Source organism: Tursiops truncatus, chromosome 7, assembly GCF_011762595.2.
Source record: "Tursiops truncatus isolate mTurTru1 chromosome 7, mTurTru1.mat.Y, whole genome shotgun sequence".
NCBI classification, from domain to species: Eukaryota; Metazoa; Chordata; class Mammalia; order Artiodactyla; family Delphinidae; genus Tursiops; species Tursiops truncatus.
Window position 1 is genome coordinate 81,814,594 of NC_047040.1, and position 23,672 is coordinate 81,838,265.

Below are 23,672 nucleotides of genomic sequence, written 5' to 3' on the forward strand. Positions count from 1 at the left end.
GCCTGATTTCCAGTGCTCTGAGAACCAGGTGAAAGCAGAGCTCAGGAATCTCAACATTCTCTCTCTCTCTCTCTCTCTCTCTCTCTCTCTCTCTCTCTCTCTCTCTCTCTCTCCCTCTCTCCCCCTCTCCCTCCCTCTCTCTGTCTGTCTCTCTCTTTCTCTATATATATATATATTTATTTTTATATTTATATATATTTATTTATTTATATTTATTTATATATAGATAGATATTCCTGCCCTAGGCAGGAATAAGCAAATATTATTTCCATATGACAAGTCTTTAGCTATTATTTGAAATGCTTTCTTTGTAGTGAAACTATAGTCACAAAACATCAGCAGAGGACTGTGTATCTGAATATATCTTTGTGGGGTTGTGTTATTTTTAACCACAAGTTGGCCACGAATTGTTTAAAGAAATTGAAAATATTTTTGCATTGAATGGTTTAGGAATGAACACATAATAGTCTACTAATTCTGTTTTGGGGGATGTGTTTCTGCTGTTAAAATCTAAAATGTTCCTCAAACAATCCTTTATTCACCTTAGGTCTGTGGTTTCTAGTGGAGGTGGGACGGCCTCCTACGGGGTGTTTGTGGGGCATTTCTGGTCCCAAGGACGGCAGCCAGTCCCAGAGAGGGCAGGGGCCAGGATAGACTGCCTGCAGTGCTTGGGGTGGTCCAGCATGAGGAAGAATGGCTCTGTGCCCCCACGTGCCTTTCCCACGTCTCCCAGGATGTTTACATGGGTTAAAAAAAAAAAGAACATTATGATTTGAGCCTAGTACTCCATTTTTAAAATAAACACATAGTATTTTTGCAGGGTTTTAACGTACACTGAAATTTTCCACAAATGCAATTACTGAGTAATTTGAGGGAAAGTAGTACTTTGTTTTGTTGGGAACTTTACCAAGAGCTGTTCATCATTTTGGCAACGCCCTTATGATATCTGAGCTGCTGGTAGGGCACGCCTGTATCCGTCCTCGTTTGTAGCCATGGCATGCAAATATATAACAGAGGGAATTGGGGATTCATTATAGACCCGCTTTGTGTTCTGATGGAGTGGCATAGAGGTTCTGTTTAATTTTAACCATTTTAGCACTGCAGGTCTTTTGGAGATGGCTTTGTCAATGAATTCTAGCCGAAATTAAAATACTGGTTATTAAGTGACCTTGATGTTCTGTGTTCATCTTATTTGAACAGAATTGGCTGATGAGTCTGGATAGCTTTGTATATTTTCCTAATGCTTTAATGGGAAAATAAAATGTGAGTTGACCATTATAAACTAGGAGGTAGATGAAGTATGGAACAGACAGTTGTTCCCCATCCTTTTATTTCAATTTGTTTCCCCCTTTTCAGTCCCAATCTGCCTTAAATGCTTATCTTCAAGCAAGCATTTGTTGGGGTTGTTAGTTTTTCCTAATTTTTTTCTCCTTAATCTCACATTCTTCTCTTTCTCCCTCCTCACCTCCATAAAAACACAACAAAATCTTAGTCTTTTATATTTTATACTGCTTCCTTGATTAATATTGGAATTGAAATTTAGTATGACATTTTGACTGAAAGGTTGAAGTCAGACTTGGCAAGATTAAAATTCTAAGTGTGTTAGCTTTTCTTTTGGCACACATATGCACATTTTCACATTTCCTTAGGGCTTTCATCTTTCTGCAATTTAAAAAATATACATATTTTTATGTAGATGACCCAGAAATGTCAACTTATATTGTTCTCAACACAATCATTTCTAGTCTGGTATATGTCTGGGTCAACTTACTTTATAATGAGTAAATACCAAAAATATTTTCTCTAAAAGTTGGGTGGTTTGTATCATGTCCAGTTGTGTTATAGCACCACTCTGATGCAATGTCTCATGGGCCTAATGTATTTAAAATTTTATGTTGAAATAAGTTTTATATATGTGACATACATTTTAAAAGTTTTTTATTGTCACAGTTAGCACTGATTATTCTGTACACTCAAATTATAAGATACATTATTTAATTTAAATACACAAGATAATTATTTTGTAAGTTACCAAAAAGTAATATACATTCAGTGTAAAAATGATCAGAAAAAATGAAAATTACCTATAATCCCTACACCTATAAATCTGTTAAGATGTTGATATATGTAATTTTAGTGTTTTTTACCTATGTTTCTGTACATTTATTAACAAAGCTGGATCATAAAATTTTGTTGTATTCTTTTAAAAGAAATAACATGTAGCTAGCATCTTTCCAATGTATTAAGTACTTGTATAAAATAATATGATGCTTATTTGCTTTATATTGCAGATATCTGCCAGCCTCTGTGAGCTATGTTCCTGAATAATGCCATGATCAGTGTTGACAAGAGAAAATAAAATATAAAAAGTTTTCTCATTCCCTATATAAATGTTCTTAAAGCATCTGATTTCTTTAAAAACAACAACAAACAGATGAATTAATTTTAAAGTAGCTTTAAAGTAGCTAACATTCCCCTTGAATTACCGTCCATTGTTTTACAAATATTTCTGTAGGGTCACAATCTGCTAAAGCAGATTTTGTCCATACATTTTATTTTTTTACTTCATTTTATAGATTGTCTGTCTTACTGACTTGAACTGATTATCTTTTGTGCTTACATTTCATTTTCACAAATCTTCTATAAGCTTGTATTCCTACCTGGTGTTTTCACAAATTGTGCCTTTGATTGTGCCTTTTTTTTTTTTTCTTTGTAATTTTTTAATGGATGTGGGGTTTTTTCCATTTGTTTGTTTTCCAGAAAAATTGAATGTATAGTACAATGAATTGCTATATATCCACACTCACCCAGTTCCTCTTACTATTAACCTAGTTTCCCTTATTAACATTTTGCCTTAGTGTGGTACATTTGTTGCAATTGATGAACCAGTATTGATGCATTATTTTAATCAGAGTGTATAGTTTACATTAAGGTTCACTCTTTGAATTGAACATTATGGGTTTTGACAAATGTATAATGACATATATCCACAATGACAGCATCATACAGAATAGTTTAACTGCTCCAAAGTCCCCTATGCTCTATGCTCCCATGCATGCCTTGAACTCTTGGCAATCACTGATTTTTCATTATCTCCATAGTTTTGCTTTTTCCAAATTGTCATATGGTTAGAATCATACAGTGTGTGCCCCTTTCAGATTTGCTTTTTCCCTTAGCAATATGCCTGTAAGTTTCCTCCATTTCTCTTCATGGCCTGATAGCTCATTTCTTTTTAGCGCTGAATATTTCATCTTATGGATGTATCACAGTTTGTTTATCCATATACCTAATGAAGGGCACCTTGGTTGCTTCGAAGTTTTGGCAATTATGAATGAAGTTGTCATAAACATTCAGATGCAGGTCTTTGTGTGGACGTAAGTCTTCAGTTCACTTGGGTAAATACCAAGGTGCATGATTGCTGGATTATGTGTAAGAGTACATTCAGTTTTGTAAGAAACTGCTCACCTGTCTACCAAAGTCCATATACTTACCATTTTGCACTCCAGTCAGCAATAAATCAGAGTTGTAATTACTCCATGTCCTCATCAGCACTGGTCTTGTCATTGTTTTGGATTTAGCCATTCTAATGGTTATAGATTGTTGTTTTAATGTGCAATTCCCTAGTGATACATGGTATTGAACTTTTTTGTGTGTGTGTGGTACACGGGCCTCTCACTGTTGTGGCCTCTCCCGTTGGGGAGCACAGGCTCTGGACGCGCAGGCTCAGCGGCCATGGCTCACGGGCCCAGCCGCTCCGCAGCATGTGGGATCTTCCTGGAGCGGGGCACGAACCCGTGTCCCCCTGCATCGGCAGGCGGACTCCACCAGGGAGGCCCCTGAACATCTTTTCTTAGGCTCATTTGCAATCTGTATGTCTTATTTGTTGAGTTTCGTGTCCAGATCTTTTGTACATTTTTAAGCTGGATTGCTTATTTTCTTATAGTTGAGTTTTAAGAGTCCTTCGTATATTTTGGATACCAATCTTTTATCAGATATGTGTTTTGAAAATATTTTTTCTCAGTTTGTGGCTTGTCTTCATTCTCTTAATGGTGTCTTTTGCAGAACAGAAAATTTTACTTTAAATAAAGTCCATTTTATCACATTTCCTTTCATGGTTCATACTTTTGGTGTTGTATCCAAAAATTCATTGCCAAACCCAAGGGCACCTACATTTTTCCTGTGTTCCTTTTTAGAAGTCTTATAGTTTTGTGTTTTACGTATAGGTCTCTGATCCATTTTGCATGAAAAGTATAAGGTGTATGTCAACTCATTTTTTTTGCCTGCAGGTGTCTAGTTGTTCCCACACCATTTGTTGAGAAGCGGAGAACGACTTCTTTCTCTTTTGAATTGCTTTTGCTTCTTTGTCACAAATTAGTTGACTATATTTATGTGGGTCTATATCTGAGCTCTCTACTCTGTTCCATTGATTTGTTTGTTCTTTCCCCATTACCACACTGTATTATTATCTGTTATCTTAATAGTAAGTCTTGAAGTGGGGTAGTTTCTGACCTCCAGCTTTGTTCCTGTTCAGTATTGTATTGGCTGTTCTGTCTTCTGCCTTTTCATGTAAACTTTAAAATAACTTACTATAATTTTGATTGGGATTGCATTGAATCTGTAAGTCAGGATTGGAAGAACTGACATCTTAACACTATTGAGTCTTCCTATCCATATACATGGAATATCTCTCCATTTATTTAGATCCTCTTTAATTTCTTTCACCATAGTTTTATAGTTACCTCATATAGATCGTATACGTATTTTGTTAGATTTATGCATACATTTTTTGTGGGGCTTTTTTTTTTTGATACTAATGTAAATGGTATTATATTTTTAATTCCAAATTCCAGTTGTTTGTTACTGGCATAGGAAAGCAATTGACATTGGTAATACTAACCTCTCTCTCTCTCTCCCCCTCCCCCTCGCTCCCTCCCTCCCTCCCTCTCTCTCTCTCTCTCTCTCTCTCTCCCCCCCCCTCTCTCTCCCCCTCTCCCTCTCTCTCTCTCTCTCTCTCTCTCTCTCTCTATATATATATATATATATAAAACCTGCACCCTTGCTTCAATACCTTATTGATTCCAATAGTACCTATTGTGTGTGTAGATTCTTTGGGATTTTCTACATACACGATCATGCCATCTGCAAACAGAGACATTTTTACTCTTTCCTTCCTGTGTACCTTTTCTTTTCTTTTCTTGTCTTACTGTATGATGTTGACTAGCAGTGGTGATTCTTACATTCTTCTTGATCTTAGTAGGAAAGCATCTAGTTTCTTAGTATTAAAAATCATGTTAGCTATAGAGTTTTTTAGGTTTTTTTTTTTTTTACCGAGTTAAAAAGGTTCCTTATAGTCCTAGTTTGCTGAAATTCTTTATCATGAGTGGATGTTGGATTTTGTCAAATGCTTTTTCTGCAAAGAAGATATTTCTTCTTTATCCTGTTGATGTAAATTACATTAATTGCTTTAGGAATGTTGAATTAACTTTGCATACCTGGAATAAATCCCACTTACTCTTTGTGTATAATTATTTTTATGTGTTTTTATTTCTGTGTGTTTATCATAGAAACTTTGGAAAGCCAATAAGGAATCACACAGATAAGAATCGTGGTGCAGAATGGAATAAGAGACTCTATCCTTGCAATATCTTTTATTTTCAAATTGAAGTATAGTTGGTTTACAACATTGTGTTAGTTTCTGGTGTACCACAAAATGATTCAGATATACATATATATACATATTCTTTTCCATTTATTACAGGATATTGAATACAGTTCCCTGTGTGATACAGTAGGACCTCATTGTTTATGTTTATCTATATCATTGTTTATATCTGCTAATCCCAAACTCCTACTAATTTATCCCTCCCCCCTCCCCTTTCCTTTTGGTAACCATAAGTTTGTTTTCTATGTCTGTGAGTCTATTTCTGTTTTGTAAATAAGTTCATTTGTATCATTTTTTTAGAATCCACATATAAGTGATATCATATGATATTTGTCTTGTCTGATTTACTTCACCTAGTATGGTAATATCTAGGTCCATTCATGTTGCTGAAAATGGCATTATTTCATTCTTTTTATGGCTGAATAGTATTCCTTTGTGTGTGTGTGTGTGTGTGTGTACATACATACACTATATTTTCTCCATTGTGTATTCATGCCTCCTTTGTCATAGATTAATTGACCATAGGTGCATGGGTTTATTTCTGGGCTTTCTATCCTGTTCCATTTATCTATTGTCTCTTTTTGTGCCAGGACTGTACTGTTTTGATTACTGTAGCTTTGTAGTATAGTCTGAAGCCAGGGAGCATGACTCTTCTAACTCCGTTCTTTTTTCTCAAGATTGTTTTGGCTATTTGGGGGCTTTTGTATCGCCATACGAAGTTTAAAATTATTTGTTCTACTTCTGTGAAAAATACCATTGATAATTCCATAGGGATTGCACTTAATCTGTACCTTGCCTTGGGCAGTATGGTCATTTTAACAATATTGATTCTTCCAATACAAGAACATGGTATATCTTTCCATCTGTTTGTGTCATCTTCAATTTCTTTCATCAGAGTCTTTATAGTTGTGGTATTACAAGCCTTTTGCCTCCTTAGGTAGGTTTATTCCTAGATATTTTATTCTTTTTGATGCAATGGTAAATGGGATTGTTTTCATTTTATTGACGTAAAATTGCTTGTAGTAGTCTCTTAGGGTCTTTTCTATTTCTGTGGTGCCAGTGGTAACTTTTATTTCTGAATTTATTGATTTAGGCCCTCTTTTTCTTGGTGAGGCTGGGTGTTTATCAATTTTGTTTATCTTCTCAAACAACCAGCTTTTTGTTTTTTTTTTTTTTTTTAAGAGAACGCATCTTTATTTTATTTTATTTTATTTTTTTGCGGTACACGGGCCCCTCACTGTTGTGGCCTCTCCCGTTGCGGAGCACAGGCTCCGGACGTGCAGGCTCAGCGGCCATGGCTCACGGGCCCAGCCACTCGGCGGCATGTGGGATCTTCCCGGACCGGGGCACGAACCCGCGTCCCCTGCATCGGCAGGCAGACTCTCAACCACTGTGCCACCAGGGAAGCCCACAACCAGCTTTTAATTTCATTGATCTTTTCTATTTTTTCAGTCTCTATTTCATTGATTTCTCCTCTGATCTTTATGATTTCCTTGTACTAACTTTGGAATTTGTTTGTTCTTCTTTATCTAGTTTCTTTAGGTGTAAAGTTATGTTGTTTATTTGACATTTTTCTTGTATACCAAGGTAAGCTTGTATTGCTATAAACTTCCCTCTTAGAACTGCTTTTGCTGCATTGCATAAGTTTGGATCTTTGTGTATTCATTTTCATTTGTATCTAGGTATTTCTTGATGTCCTCTTTGTCTTCTTCAGTGATCCATTGGTTGTTTAGTGGCATATTGTTTAGCCTCCATGTGTTTATTTTTTGCAGTTTTTTTTCTTGTAGTTGATTTCTAGTCTCATAGCATTGTGATCAGAAAAGATACTTGATATGATTTCAGTTTTCTTAAATTTACCAAGGCTTGTTCTGTGGCATAGCATGTGATCTGTCTAGGGCAATGTTCTGTGTGCACTTGAAAAGCATGTATTCTGCTTTTGGATGGGATGCTGTCTATATATTAATTCAGTCCATTTGGTTGAATGTGTTATTCAAGGCCTGTGTTTCTTTATTGATTTTCTATCTGGATGATCTGTCCATTGATGTAAGCGAGGTGTTAAAGTCCTCTACTATTACTATGTTACTGTTCATTTCTCCTTTTATGTTAATATTTACCTTATTTATTGAGGTTCTCCTATGTTGGGTGCGTATGTATTTACAATTGTTATGTCTTGGATTGATCCCTTGATCATTATGTAGTGTTCTTCTTTGTCTCTTGTAACAGTCTTTATTTTAGTTTTTTTTTTTTTTTTTTTGCGGTACGCGGGCCTCTCACTGTTGTGGCCTCTCCCGTCGCGGAACACAGGCTCCGGACGCGCAGGCCCAGTGGCCACGGCCCACAGGCCCAGCCGCCCCGCTGCACATGGGATCCTCCCAGACCGGGGCACGAACCCGCGTCCCCTGCATCGGCAGGCGGACTCCCAACCACTGTGCCGCCAGAGAAGCCCTATTTTAGTTTTAACGTCTATTTTGTCTGATATAAGTATTGCTACTCCGACTTTCTTTTGATTTCCGTTTGCATGGAATACTTTTTTCATCCCCTCACTTTCATTCTTTATGTGTCTCTAGATGTGAAATGAGTCTTTCGTAGGCAGCATATACATGCATCTTGTTTTTGTATCCATTCAGCCACTCTGTCTTTTGCTTGGAGTGTTTAGTCCGTTTACATTTAAGGTAATTATAGATATGTATGCTCTTATTGCCATTTTGTTAACTGTTTTGGATTTGTTATAGGTCTTTTGTTCCCCCTTCTTTTGTTCTCTCGTGACTTGATGACTATCTTTAGTGTTATGTGTGGATTCCTTTTTCTTTTTTTGTGTGTATATTGTAGATTTTTGGTTTGAGATTACCATGAGGTTTTTGTCTAACAGCGCGTATATATATGTGTATGTATGTATATATGATTGTTTTAAGTTGTTGACCTCCTCAAGTCCATTTTAAAACCCTGTCTTTGTACTTTCTTTCCTTCACGTATACTGTTTTTGATACTGTATTTTACATCTAATTGTTCTGTATATATATCCCTTAACTGTTTATTGTGAATATGGATGTTTCTACTACTTTTGTCTTTTGAACTTCCTAGTAGCTTTGTGTGTGGATGATTTTCTATCTTTACTGTATGTATGCCTTTTCCAGTGAGCTATTTCATTTCATAGTTTTCTTGTTTCTAGTTGTGGCCTTTTCTTTTTGCCTAGAGAAGTTCCTTTAACATTTGTTGTAAAACTGGTGGTGCTGAATTCTTTTAGCTTTTGCTTTTGCTTTTCTGTAAAGCTTTTAATTTCTCCATCAAATTGAATGAGAGACTTGCTGGGTAGAGTATTCTTAGTTGTAGGTTTTTCTTTTTCATCACTTTGAATTTATCATGCCTTTTGGCCTGCCGAGTGTCTGCTGAAAAGTCAGCTGATAGCCATATGGGAATTTCTTTGTATATTATTTGTTGCTTTTCCCTTGTTGCTTTTAATATTTTCTCTCTCTATATATATTTTTAGTATGTATTTGTTTATTTGTTTGGCTGCATCACGTCTTAGTTGCAGCATGTGGGATCTTCGTTGCCGTGTGCGGAATCTTTAGTTGTGGCATGCAGGATCTTTAGTTGCAGCATGAGAACTCTTAGTTGTGGCATGTGGGATCTATTTCCCTGACCAAGGATCGAACACTGGGCCCCCTGCATTGGGAGCATGGAGTCTTAGCCACTGGACCACCAAGGAAGTCCCTATTCTCTCTCTCTCTTTTTTTTTTTCCTATTCTCTCTTTATCTTTAATTTTTGTCATTTTGTTTACAATGTATCTTGGTCTGTTCTTCTTAGAGTTAATCCTGTATGGGAGTCTGTGCTACTTGGACTTGGGTGACTGTTTCCTTTCCCAGGTTAGGGAAATTTTCAGCTATTATCTCTTAAAATATTTTCTCAGGCCCTTTCTCTCTTCTCATTCTGGGACACCTATACTGCAAATACTAGTGCACTTGATGTTGTCGCAGAGGTATCTTAAACTGTCCTCGTTTCTTTTCTTTTCTTTTTTTTTTTTGTTAAGCAGCAGTGATTTCCACTACTCTGTCTTCCAGCTCACTGATCCGTTCCTGTGTATCATTTAATCTACTGTTGATTTCTTCTAATGTATTTTTCATTTTAGCTATTGTATTTTTCATCTCTGGTTGTTCTTTATGTTTTCTAACTTTTTGTTAAAAACTTCTAACTTCTCGCTCTGTGCCTCTGTTCTTCTCCCGAGTTTTTTCATCTTTATGATCATTACTCTGAATTCTTTCTCAGTTATATTGTCTGTCTCCACTTCACTTAGTTATTTTTCTGGGGTTTTAGCTTATTCCCTGCATCTGGAACATAGTTTTCTGCTACCTCATTTTTCTGAGTTGCTTTTTGTATTTTTATGTGTGTGTCAGGTTGTTATGTATTTAATCTTGGAGAAGTGGCCTTCTGTAGGAGACATCCTATGTCTCCCAGCAGTGCACTCCCCTTTCATCACCCAAGCTATATGCTCTAGGGTTTTCCCCTAAGAGGGCTGCGTGGGTCCTTCTGTTGTGGCAGGTTGACTATGTAGGTGGTCTGGTAGGCTTGGTTGCCCCCTAGTCCGGTTGGGTGCCACACTCTACCTTGTTTGGATGCTGCTGGCTGCTGTTTAGTGGGACCTGGTCACAAGGTGGCTGGTTGAAGAACCCTAGGGAACCCCAGGGCTAGTACTGGCTCTGCTGGGTAGAATCAGGGTCCCCAAGACTCTGGGACTGTTGCCCACCCCCTGGGAGGTGGAGCCAGATCTGAGGTTAGTGCTAGACTACTGGCAGGCAGAGCTGGTTCCTGGAATCTGGCTGCAGGCCCTGAGGTCCAGAGCTCATTTCAGATCGTTGTTTGGGGGGTGGGGGGTGTTCCTGACACAGTTGAGTATGGAGTCTGGAGTGTCCCAAAGCTTCCATTCGCCTGCTAGTAGACAGGACCAGGGCCCATCTGGTCCCAGGGTAGGGTCTGGCCTGCTGTGGGTGGCCTGTGTCCGCAGGCTTCAGGATTATAGTTTTCTGGTGTCTGCTCCCTGCTGGGTAAATCTGGTCCAGAGGCTAGGGCAGGCTTCCTGGAAAGGAAAAGGGAAAGGCCATGCCTGCCCATTAGTGGGTGGAGCTGTGTCTTGGCCCTCTGGTGGGCAGGGCTGTGTCTAGAGAGTTGTCTACGGGCAGCTGTGGGCTCAGGAAGTCTTTAGGCATCCTGCCTGCTGATGGGGGGGGGGGGGTTGCATCCCCCGCCCAGTTAGTTGTTTGGCCTGAGGTGGTCCATCACTACAGGCTGTTGGGTGAGGCCAGGTGTTGGTGCTAATGAGTGAACAAGGCAGCTGCTGGCAGCTTGTTCATATGGTTAGACGTTCCCAAATATGTCAGCCACCAGTGTTTGTGTCCCGGGGTGAGCTGCAGCCGCCTCTCCGGGAGACTCTTCAAGACCAGAAAGTAGGTCTGGCCCTGGCTGCTATCAAATTACTGCTTTTGTGCTGAATCCCAGTGCACATTTGTGTGCCCCTTTCAAGAGTGAAATCTCTATTTTTCCCAGCCCTGTGGGGCTCCTGCAGTTAAGCCTGCTTGCCTTCAAAGCCAAATGCTCTTGGGACTCATCTTCCTGGTGCTGGAGCCCCTGGGCTGGGGAGCCTGACATGGGGCCCAGAGCTCTCATGCCTGTGGGAGAACCTGTGCATTATAATTATTCTCTATTTTGTGGGTCACTGACCTTGGGGGAATGGGATTTGATTATATCACAAGTCTGCCCTTCCTACCCATCTTACTGTGGTTCCTTCTTTATGTTTTTAGCTGTAGAAGATACTTTTTGGCAGGTTCCAGTCTTTTTCATCCATGGTTGTTCTGCAGATAGTGTGATTTTGGTGTTCTCGTGAGAGGAGGTGAGCTCATGGTCTTTCTACTCTGCCATCTTGGCTGCTCTCTTCTCCAAGTTCTTTCACATTCAAGATGGCATTCTGGAATGGCACTGCTTTTAAAACCCATAGTGGACACTAGGCTGTCAGGGCTTTCACTGCAGAGCTTGGATGGCAGACTGATCTTGCCAGAGCTCATGAGGCCTATGCAGAACAGGTCATCCTTTCGGTATGCAGGCGGTAGTCCCCTGCAGCAGAGTGCTCTAAAACACAGATATTCCATGTATAGAAATGCCTCAGTTATCCAGTGTTCAGACATCCAGCAGCCTAAAGCATCTGGAATGGCTCCAAACCCACAAAAAAAACCCAGCACTGTCATTCATAATTTTTGATTTTTGATTTTTCTTATTTGACTTTTAATCTCTGTATTGTAGGATTTTCTAGTTATCTTTTTATTATTTATTCCTAGTTTAATTCCATTATGGTATTAGAGCATACTTTAATATGATTTGTAGTCTTCCAGATTTTAGGTGTGTTTTATGGCCCAGAATGTGGTCTATCTTGGTAAATGTGACTTGTGAACTTGAGAAGAATGTGTATTACCTTATTGGAGAGTTAATTCCTTTATCAATATGTAATGCCCTCTTTATTCCCAATACTTCTTCTTGCTCTGAAATTTGCTCTGTGTGAAATTAACATAGCTACTTAAACTTTCTTTGGATTAGTGTATGTCTTCTTCCATTTCTGTACTTTAATGTGTGTCATTTTTAAAGTCAGTTTCTTATAGAGGACATAAAGTTATGGTTTGTTTTTTTAATTACACTGTTTTTAATTGGTCTATTTATTTAGACCATTGACATTTAAAGTCATTACTGACATAATAGATTTATATCTACTACATTTATTATTGTTTTCTTTTGTTTCATTGTTCTTTGTTTCTTTTTTGTCTCTACTCTTGTTTTTTTTTTTTTTTTTCCTTCCCCTGCCTTCTCTGGTTTTAACCAGGCATTTTATATTTGGGTTCTTTTCCTCTTTCAGGCTATAAATTATACTTTTTAAAAACTTCTTTTAGTGGTTGCTGTAGTATTTGTAGTATACACTTATAAGCAATGCAAGTCCACTTTCAAATAACACTATACCATTTATCGGGTAGTACAAGTATCATATAACAGTATTTCCAGTTCCTCCTATCCCTTGTAACATTTTCTCTCATCACTTCTACATTGTTAAGCATATCAATGGTATTCTTTATTTCTGTGCCACTGTTTTCTATTTCTGGCATTTCCTTTTGATTCATTCTTTGCTTGTTACATTGCCCATCTGTAATTGCAGGTTGTCTGCTTTTTCCATTAGATCCCTTAGCATATTAGTCATAGTTGTTTTAAATTCCCAGTCTATTCATTCCAAATTCTCTGCCATATCTGAATCTCATTCTGTCTCTTCTCTTCAAACTGTGTGTTTTTCTCCTTTTATTATGCCTTGTAATTTTTTTGTTGAGAGCCAGACATGATGAACTAGATATAAAGAACTGAGGTAAGTCTTTAGTGTGATATTTTATGTTCCTTTATCTCAGAGGTAGACTGTGTTTATTGTTTACTGTACCTGTATGTGTCAGAAGCTAAAATTTCTTTTAGTATCCTTACTTTTGTCTCCACTCTTTTCTTTGAATTTCTTTAGCAATTTCTTAAATAAGATCTGAGAGTTGTTCTTTTAGTTGTAATCCCCAGTTAAAATACCCAAGCCCTATCATATGGTAAGATGTGAGGGGAGGGGAAACATTCCATGTTTCTTTGATTTGGTCTTGGTTTTGTTTTATATTTGTGAGAGAGCCTGTGTGCCTGGGATGTGACTTTCACAGGTGCTTGTCAGCTCCCTCCCCCCATTCTCCAACACACACACATTACCCTTTTTAGGTGAGTCAGGAAGGCTAGAAGGAGCTAGAGTTGTATATTTCTTTTCCTCAGGTCAGTTACGCTCTGGTAAACGAGTTTCCTTTCAGGGCAAGCCCTGTTAAGGAGGACAGAATGGTCTTGGATGTATTTCAGTATGGGTACTTTTCCCTTACCCCTATTGAAGCAGGAGGAGACTTTTCTCTGGCTTTCTCTGAGAACCTAGTGAGGTTCCTGGAGGTAAAATTCAGGAAAGTTGGGAGGCTTCCCTAAGCCTGGGCCCTCTTGGAGTTTTTAACTTAAACTTGTCTACATTGAGTCTCTAGCAGTTTGTCAATTACATTTTAAGTTTTCATACCTTGGAACTGGCTTCAATGTAATTTCTGTTTCCAGGCTTCTGCTCCAATAAACTGTGATTCTCTATATCTGCCTGTGTGTCTCTAATTTTAGAGGAAACAGTTTGCCCTATGACTTCATTCCTTTTAGGGATTAAGGGAGAGTTGTTTTTTAATTCAGTTTTTTTCTTGTGAGGACAAGAGTATCAACCTCTAAGCTCTTTACATGCCAGACAGAAAGCCTTGATCCTTTTTGAACAAAAAAATGGTATTTTTTTTTTTAACCAAATTCACCAGGACTTTAGTTGAAGAGTAATTGGCTTTCATTGTGTTTGTATTGTGACTTGGTTAACTAATTTCCTGGTACTGGATATTTAATTTTTTCTTTTTATAACCAGAGCTATATTAAACATCCTTTCAGCTAAGTATTTGTACATATCTGTGATTATTTCTTTTGAGTAAAATTCTGAAAGTGGAATTGCTGAATGGAAGGCAGTAAAATTGTGGCTTCTAGTACTGTGTGTTTGTACCATTATTGTGTGTTAGTTTCATTAACCACAACTTCACCAACCCCAAGTATTGTCCCAACTGAAACAAAACACTTTACTTCCGTATGCCAAAAATGATATCTCATTTAATCATTTTTCATTTAGTTTTAATAAAGAACTGCATTTTAAAGTTGAGATTTATTTTTTATTTTCCTAAGTTATTTTGTATTAACATCAGAATATTGCTTAATGATTTTGCCACTCATCAGTGATAGCTAATAAGGCAGTGGAATGTTAAACAGTGCAACTTTCCAGTTTACTACCTCAATATTGTTATACTGCATTCATTAATCACTGAAACAGGAGCTGCTTACAGATGCTTAATTATGTAATACAATAAACTGATTAATAAATTTGTATATTTTCATCAATAAGCATAATACTTTAACAAAGTAAATATAAACATGTTGTTTCAATGGTTGAATTGATAGTTTGGTAACTTAAATTGAGCATTTTTCAGTTTGAAGGAATCTTACAGTCCAACTTTTATTGGGAAGAGCGGTAGTGTTTAAACTCATATATGGAACCACTTAAAATTGGGTTAGTGAGTTTTTGTTGTTGCTTGTTTTCTCTAGAATGCTGTTAAGTATTAGTAGTAGTGAACATATTATTCATGATTTTATTTGCAACACTGTTTACAATGGATTTTTGATACCTATCCTATTTCAAATTAAAGAACCAGGTTTCTAGCAATCTAAAAGATGCACTTTCTTATTTACATATTATATTTGCTAATATTTGAGGCAGAGTCTCTGTTTCTCTTTATGAATTCTGTGTGAGCTTTATCTGTAAAAATTTTTTACCTTCTGTCCAGTTTTATTTACAAAGATTATATCAGGTATGTAGAATAAAGTTAGAAGGCCTATATCTTTTTTTCTAGATATTGGAACTGTTTAAATCCTTTTGAACTTCTGTTTTGAGTGTTTAGGTTAAAAATAATCTTCCCAAACTACCTTGGTCTATAGCCATTTGGGGGCTTAGTTTTGAGTACCCTTTCCATTTCTTTTGTGATAACTAATTTGTTCAGGTTTTCTGCCTCTACTTTCCTTACTATTTATTAGTAATTATTTCTTCAATTTTGTGCTTTGATCCTTATTTTCTGTTATGCAGTCTTTCGATTTACTTAATTTTCTATGTAAGTTACTTGTTGCAAATTACATATTTATTTTCGTCTTTAATAATAAGTTTGTTTAATACTGTACAGTTCTGCACCCAGTTTCAGCCTAGGGTTGTGGGAAGGGCAGGTTTTCCCATACCACCAAGCACTTCTCAGACACCAGGTGAGTGTCCTACAATTCAACTTAATTCTGACACTTTTTACCCAGAGGTAGCATCAGATTCCACAGGTTAATGAGTCAGTCTTACAAGACACCCCCAGCCCCTTCAGATGCCAGTTGCAAGTCAAGGTTGTCACCTGTGCTTCTGATCAACCCACTATAGTTCAGAGGTTCCAATGACAACCCCCACACACACACACCCTTAGGCTTGATTAATTTGCCTGAGTGGCTCATAGAATTCAGAGAAACATTTTACTTACTAGATGAGCAGTTTATTATGAAAGGATATAACTCAGGAATAGTCATTTGGAAGAGATGTGTATGGCAGGTTATGGGGAAGTGGAGCTCTGAGACCGTACGTCTCAGAGTGGGTGCTACTCTCCCCAAATCTCCACACGTTCACCAACCCAGAAGTTCTTCAAAACCAATACTTGGGGGATTTTTATGGAGGAGGCTTCATTACATAGGCATGATGAATCATTAACTCCGTTTTTAGCCTTTCTCCCTACTCAAGAGAATGGGAGGCAAGGCTAAAAAATTCCAAGCTTCTTATGTATTGTTCTTTCTGCTGGCTAGCCCTCATTCAGGACCCATCCAGGAGCCCACTGAAAGTCGCCTCATTAGAACAAAAGGCACTCTTATCACCCAGGAAATCACAAGGGTTTTAGGATCCCTGTGTCAGGAACTGAGTTTAATAACCAAATATTAGAACAAAAAATGCTCCTGGTGCTCTTATTACTTAGGAAATTACAAGAGTTTCTGAAGCTCTGTGCCAGAAACCAGGGGCAGAGACCAATATATGTATTTTTATTACCTCACAAATACCATACATTTTTCTCTAAATTTTACCTTGGTCACATTCTCTAGATTTTGTGATATTTTTGCGGTTTTGTTTTTCTTTTTTTTTTAAACAGGAAGTTTACAGTATTTCTCAATATCAATAATTGGATTATCAGTACTTTTATTTTTTTAATAAATTCTGAAGGAGGGTATATTAGTTATTTGTTGCTATGTAGCAAACTACTCCAAAACAGGTGCAACCAGTAGTTGCTTAAAACAACATTTATTTTCTCACACAGTTTCTGTGGGTCAGGAATTCAGGGGCAGCTTAGATAGACGGTTGTGGCTCTTGGTCTCTCATGGGTTACGGTCAAGATATTAGCTGGAGTTGCCGTCATCTGAAGGCTTGACAGGAGCTGGAGAATCTGCATCTAAACTGGTTCACTCATATGGTTGGCAAGTTACTACTTACTCCTGGCAAGAGTCCTCAGTTCCTCATGATGTGGACCTCTTCATAGTGTTGCCTGACTGTCTTCCCTACATGACAGGTGGCTTCACCCAGAGCAGGTGGTCCAGAGGAAGTCGAATTTTCTATCCTCAGAAGTCACACTCCATTATTACCACAATAACGTGTTGGTTATACTAGCCAGCTCAATAGTGTGATAGGGGATTACTCAAGGAAATGAATACTAGAAGATGAGAACCATTGGGGGCCATTTTGGAGGGTAGTTAAAGTGGAATAAATAAAACCTTGCACTTTGAGAATAAGATCTCCTCTCTTAAGAGGGCCAGAAAGTTATCTGGCGCACCACCTCCCCTTCTCAGACCTCAGTATCTACTCCAAGTTTCTTCTGAATTTCTTGTATAAGAAATTCTCATTTTATACATAGCTATAACTGTTGCTTTCAGTTGGGATAAATGGAGCTACTGAGTATTCAGCGTTGGAGATTGGTATGCTTTTCTACCATTCATTTTCTTTGTCTTCTCTGTGATCATTGTCCTGCTGATACTTTTTTCTTTTGGCTGTGCCCTGCGGCTTTTTTGTGGGATTTTTAGTTCCCTGACCAAGAATCAAACCCGGCCCTTCGGCAGTGAGAGCTCGGAGTCCTAATCACTGGACCTCCAGGGAGTTCCCTGTTCTGCTGCTACTTTAGATCTTACATTTATTCTGGAGTTCCCCTGAGGAAACTTATTTGTTTTAAGTTTTCTTTTACTAATATTGTGTTGTAACTCCCTCTATACTAGTGGATTTTTAGCCCATGTGCTTTATGTCTTCCAGATGTTCTTCAGCATTCTGGTCATCTCAGCTTTTTAGCTTTCCTGATTGCATAGATTTATCCTTTTTATTGTTGTTTCTTCTGTGACATTTCTGAAGGAAGTCAAGGTAAACTGAAATAGTCAGCCTTCTTAAAGGGGAAGCCTCTGCTTCTGAGCCTACCCCTTTGTTAGAGTTGACTCATTGTTATGCAGTCTGGTCTACCTCCAAAGGGAGAAAAGACTATTTCCCTGAGTGCTTTCTCGTGTTTACTTAGAAAAGACCATTTTTTTTTTATTAGCAAGTAGATTGCACCACAAATCCAGTGTCGGAGATTCCGTGTTTGTTTACCTGCTGCTGCCTTTTCAAGGGAGTAATCTGGATATCATGAGTTAGTTCTGTCTTATTTAAGAATTAGGAAATTCATAGGTCAGGATGTATTTGAGTTTTTTTCAACTATAATCTGAGTTCTCCCTGTAGCCAGTTTAATGGTCCTTTTGTTTATGGTTGTTGGGCGTTTTTTGTTTCAATGAGGGTGAATTTTCTTGTTTTCCTTACATCAGTAGTTAAGGAATAGCATTTTCTCAGGACAGAGAATGGTGTGTACATGAGAAAAGCTGTATATAGAATGACATCAATATAGGAAACAGTATATTTGAACCTATCTGCTCAAAATCAATCATCCGTTAGTTGTCTCACTGACAGCCCTTTAACCTTGGGGGAAAGAAAGATTTACAGAAAAGGATGGATGTATTGCACCCGAATTCTTAACCTAGATCTGCCTGCAACTGGATCTGTGAATAAATTTGCATCTCAGGTTTTCCTATGTGAAAATGAGAGAGTTATATTTGGTGATCTTTTAAAAGTAAGTGAGTCTATAACTTTTATTAAGACAATTTGGATAGCCTATTGCATTAAAGTAATTACAATGAACGGTTATTTTGCAATGCAAGCAATAACAAGTTTTTTGAGCATTCTCCTGGTTTGGAGTCTGAAAAGGATGTGTTTTCTTCTGTATTGTATAATGCTATATAAGAAATTCTAAGCTGCCTTTTTAAAGCAAAAAAACCCCCCCAAAACCCGCAACTTTTTCTTAGCACACTCTCCCGTAAAAAAGAAAAGCCAACTGTTTTAAGATCTTATTACAGTAAAAATGCTTAAACTCAAGTTTTCATCTGTCATGGCAAAGTTACCCAAACATGCTGATTGGGGGGGTGGGGTGGTGGCTGTGTATTCAGTAGTAAACACAATTGGAGAACATAATTTCTTTGGCCCTAGTGCTCAAATTGTAGGAATTTGGTCTACTTACGTTTCCTGCATAAGCTGAAAGTCTCATTAGAAACATACTGTTCTTAAAGTTTTTAGCAAAACTTCTTAGAGTTTGTATTCACATGGGTAATTTCTAGAAATTCTCAGATTGTTTCTCTCTAAGGCAATGTTTTCAATTTTCTCTCTACTTAAATAGTTTAATTAACATTTGCTAATTAATTCATTGGGGTTGTAGCATATAATATTTACATAAATTCAACTGTGTGAGCATGTCAAAGGAAAAAATTATTTTAATAGTAGGGGGGATTCTATTCATCATTTTTCTCAAATGAACATATGCCCTGGAGTAATGGTCTTGCGAAAAAGTACAGTACTACTTTATAAGCAGTTCAGAGCTTTTCAGAGAAAATTTGACCATATGTGCTCTTTCCTTACTCACTGACTTTAGTGCCAGGTCTTAAATCTTGAGTCCCATGTATGACACTTTCCTCTTTCCAAAAAAAATAATGTTTTCATTGAATTCAAATCTTTGTTTCCTTTATACTATTTATCCATCCAAATAAACACATTAGCTCTGATTCACAAGCTTAATTCTTCCTTCTATTCAGCACATTTCTAGTCAGATTCTGTGTGCTCAGAGAATGTAGAATACTGTTAGCCAGTGTAATATTTAAGATGTAGTTATAACATAAATCAGTGCCAATAAAGTGTTATAATGCATTCCAAAGGCTGGAAGGGTTTCTAGATTCTTTGCAAGTTTGTGTTGCTTCTTTCATTAGCTTCTTTCATAGTTCAGAGGTGAATATATTTTATTTTTAGATATGTGTCTTAAGTCCTCCCGGGACTTCCCTGGTGGCGCAGTGGCTAAGAATCTGCCTGCCAGTGCAGGGGACATGGGTTTGCGCCCTGGTCCGGGAAGATCCCACATGCCGCAGAGCAACTGAGCCCGTGCGCCACAACTACTGAGCCTGTGCTCTAGAGCCCACGAGCCACAACTACTGAAGCCCGCGCGCCTAGAGCCATGCTCCGCAACAAGAGAAGCCACCGCAATGAGAAGCCCGCGCACCGCAATGAAGAGTAGCCCCCACTCGCCGCAACTAGAGAAAAACCGCGCGCAGCAACGAAGACCCAACACAGCCCAAAATAAATATATAAGTAAAATTTATAAAAAATTAAAAAGTAAAGAAGTCCTCTCAATATTATTTCTTTTTTATGTATTCTTTTACACTAATGCAAAGTTTATACTTCTCATCATTTACAAGGGATGTTCCATGGTTAATAATCATAAAGTACTGTAGTAACTTATAAATTGCCTTTTTTTCCTGAAGATTTCATGTTGTTAAACCTATGATTCTCCCACTGAAGTTGTTTACTTAGTTTGTGATGGTTGCACATATTCTCAAAAAAAACTTGATGGGCATATTTGATGTCAGGATTCTAATAGGTACTTTACAAATAAATACATTTACTAAAAGATATATATGTAGAGTACCCATGCACATATATGTATGCATAAATATACACATATATGTGTGAGGGTGTCTCTCCATGTGTATATGTGATTCCAGGCACACTGCTATGCAATATTGAAAACTCCGAGGTGAGAGACAGAATGGCTTTTCTGGAGAATTGCAAGCATTTCCATATGGTCATTTTTGAGTATTAGACATTATAAAATATTTTTCTTCACTTTAATATCAATTAAGAAAACAGCATGTCATCATATGATTAGACTACAGATTATTAAACCTTGGATTCATTTGATCTGAGTGAGTTCCTAAGTAAATTGCACCCCTGTGTATTCGCTGGGAACAAATGAGGAGAAAAAAAGATTTTATAAAATTCTCAGCAATTACCACAGTTCACTGTGGACAAGTTTATCTAGAAATCACAAAAGGCTTTTATTTTATTTGGAATTATGCTTCAGCTCTGTGGAGAACTCAAGGAAACATCTTACCAGAAAATGTTCCCCAACTTGACTTACTAAATGTGCATAATTTCATAGACAGCATTTTCAACCTTATCCCTTTAGGAGTAGTAAAAATATGTTTGCTTGTCTGTTAACTTGGAATTTATACCTATTTTATTGCTTATTTCTTCCACCTTTAAAATTTCTCTTAACTCTATTTTAATCTTCACCTTGCTGCAAATGCTCTATGTGGAAAGAGATATGTGAAAACTAATTCTACCTGACTGATAAACAGCTTAAATATGTTCTTACCTAAGTTTCATGTCAAAGAACATTAACAAAGCGTGGAAACCACCCACAGATTTCTTCTAAAATGCCTTTTCTATATTATGTGACTGTTTATCACAACATTTTTCTAACTGAAGAGAGAGGCAAAGTTCTAATCTTCTGTCCATTCTTCTTTGAAAAATGTCAACCATGCAGAGTTAGACACTAGATAAACAGTAGTAGAATTTGTATTTTTCAACTTTCTCCTAAATTAGATAGAAGTTGATAATGGTATTATTTTCAGTGTTTTCTTCAGTCATCATCAGAAAGAGAGTATTACTTTTTTTTTTTTTTTTAATTTACCAAGAGTTCTTATCACAAAGTTATATGCCCCACTACTGGAACTTTAGGGTTTTAACCAAAAAAACGTTACTAAAGAAAATAATGATCGTTTGTATGGTTTTTTTTTTTTTTTTTGCGGTACACGGGCCTCTCACCGTTGTGGCCTCTCCCGTTGCGGAGCACAGGCTCCAGACGCGCAGGCTCCGCAGCATGTGGGATCTTCCCAGACCCGGGGCACGAACCCGTGTCCCCTGCATCGGCAGGCGGACTCTCAACCACTGTGCCACCAGGGAAGCCCCATTTGTATGTTTTTAATTTTGAGTCCCATCCTCCAATTTTACAAAGGTTTTTGTAGAAATTTTATTAGTACATTTCATTTTCTCTCATGTAAATTGTTTTTGCAAACTGATTGGGACGTGGTGTGTTTTTATATTTCTAACAAATGCTTATAAAACTCACTCATACTCTTTGTAGGAATATCTGTTAATAGACTAGAAAGTCGTCTTCATAAGTGTTTTTAAGTACATAGGTATGAGAATTTTTATACATAATACACCATTTTCAGCCATAAAATCAGAAGTGAAAACATTTTCAAAGTGCTCTTTCCATAGCATAAGTTTCTTTCAAAAAGCAGTTTCTTTTCTACTTTCATCTGAAAGTTCTACACCAAGAATTTTTGTTTGGAGTTTTGTTTGTTTGTTTTTTGCTAAATAACATGATTTTGACAGGCAGCCACTTTTCATTCCAGGAAAGATCAGCAATTTATTGGAACACCTGAATCATTTTTCTTTTATTTAAAACATCAACAATACTTTAGTTCAGCAAGGCAACAATTTTTCTTTTTTTTCTCTTTGCTTTATTGTTTGCTGTTTCTCTTTCATATACATCTAGATCGACATGTATTCACACATACACACACAAATAATATATATACATAACATTTTTCTGAATGATTCAAGAGTAAGTTACTTGCATAAAGCCCTTCACCCCCAAATATTTCAGTGAGCATTTCCTCTAAATAATAATATTCTCCCATCCAAGTGGGCCCCGTATTGTTTTATAATAAGCTGAAAGTGAATAAACGTGATGGTGCCCTTTGTAACCCCTATCTGTTACTGATCTCCCACTCTTTCCTTAGGACTCCTGGGTTGCTGGTAGTGACATGATATGACCTGCTAACAGGGATGAAGTGAAGATATTAATGTCATTTTATATATTAAATATTATATAAGCTTAAATCTTTTTTTTGGATAAATATGTATATAAGTAAAAGTTTTAAAATACTTTACCTGAGAGAGTTGTTTTGCACCACCCATCTTGGAAGGCATTGATCTGCAGGCCAGGAAAAACTATTTATTGTCTCTTCGACCTACTTGGAAAACTTTGAAACTAATAGGACATGTTCTCACCACTTTTCTCTTGTAAATGCTCTCTTTGGTATACAGTTTTATAGGTCTTACTCACATTACTACTATGGCTTTCATCTAATTTTCCTTTCTCTTTACCTTGTCATTTTACTGACTCCACTCACTTGAAATATAAGGATACTCCTGTAGGGCTTGCCTGAGGTGCTTCACTGAATCCAGTTTGCATTAACCAAAGACATATCAAACAAAACTTGCCCCTCTTTTTGCGTTTCATTCAAAACGCAGATTATTTTATGGTGCTACAAAAGATTTTAATAAAACGTTAAAAATACATAGTGTGTACAAACATATGTATATATACGTATAAATGTGGCGAGTTGTTCATGTTCTTTTAAGTGACAGATATTATGAAGCAGTATCTAGAGACTCCATTTTGGTAAAAAGTGTGTGTGTGTGTGTGTGTGTGTGTGTGTGCGCGCGCGCGCGCTTAATACCAGTAGTGGTATTGCTTGCATTCAGTTTTCCTGAATTTAACCAAGTAAAAATTGCTGGAATTGCTGAACTTTGAATATTTATTAAACCCAAGAGATGATTTTATAAGAGATTCCAATCTAAGGTTTAAAAAAAGTTCCTTTTTCTATAATGCATGTTTCAACTTTAGACCCTATTGTCTTCCTACGGTGAAAAATGAAGAAATTTGCATTCTTATGCATTCACTTCTTTTTTGGTATAATTATTTTCACATTATCAAGATTTATATGTTTATTACCTATTTTGCAACTATAATGCTTATAGTTCAGTTTTTTGTTTTTTGTTTTTGGCTGCGTTGCGTCTTCGTTGCTGCACGCGGGCTTTCTCTAGTTGCGGCAAGTGGGGGCTACTCTTCATTGTGGTGTGTGGGCTTCTCATTGTGGTGG

At 37.2% G+C, this 23,672-nt stretch overlaps 1 protein-coding gene across 5 annotated transcripts in view; it reads left to right on the top strand.

The window, feature by feature from the left end:
• ORC4 (origin recognition complex subunit 4) overlaps positions 1 to 23,672 on the top strand; it is a 95,599-nt gene that overhangs the window by 4,190 nt on the left and 67,737 nt on the right. The window contains exon 2 of one of the 5 annotated variants that reach the window (XM_019925533.3): positions 11,456 to 11,544. The exons of the other annotated variants lie outside the window; for them this stretch is intronic. The gene's annotated coding sequence lies outside the window, so the exon portion shown is untranslated. The remainder of the gene's footprint in view (positions 1 to 11,455; positions 11,545 to 23,672) is intronic. 5 annotated transcript variants of the gene reach the window in all.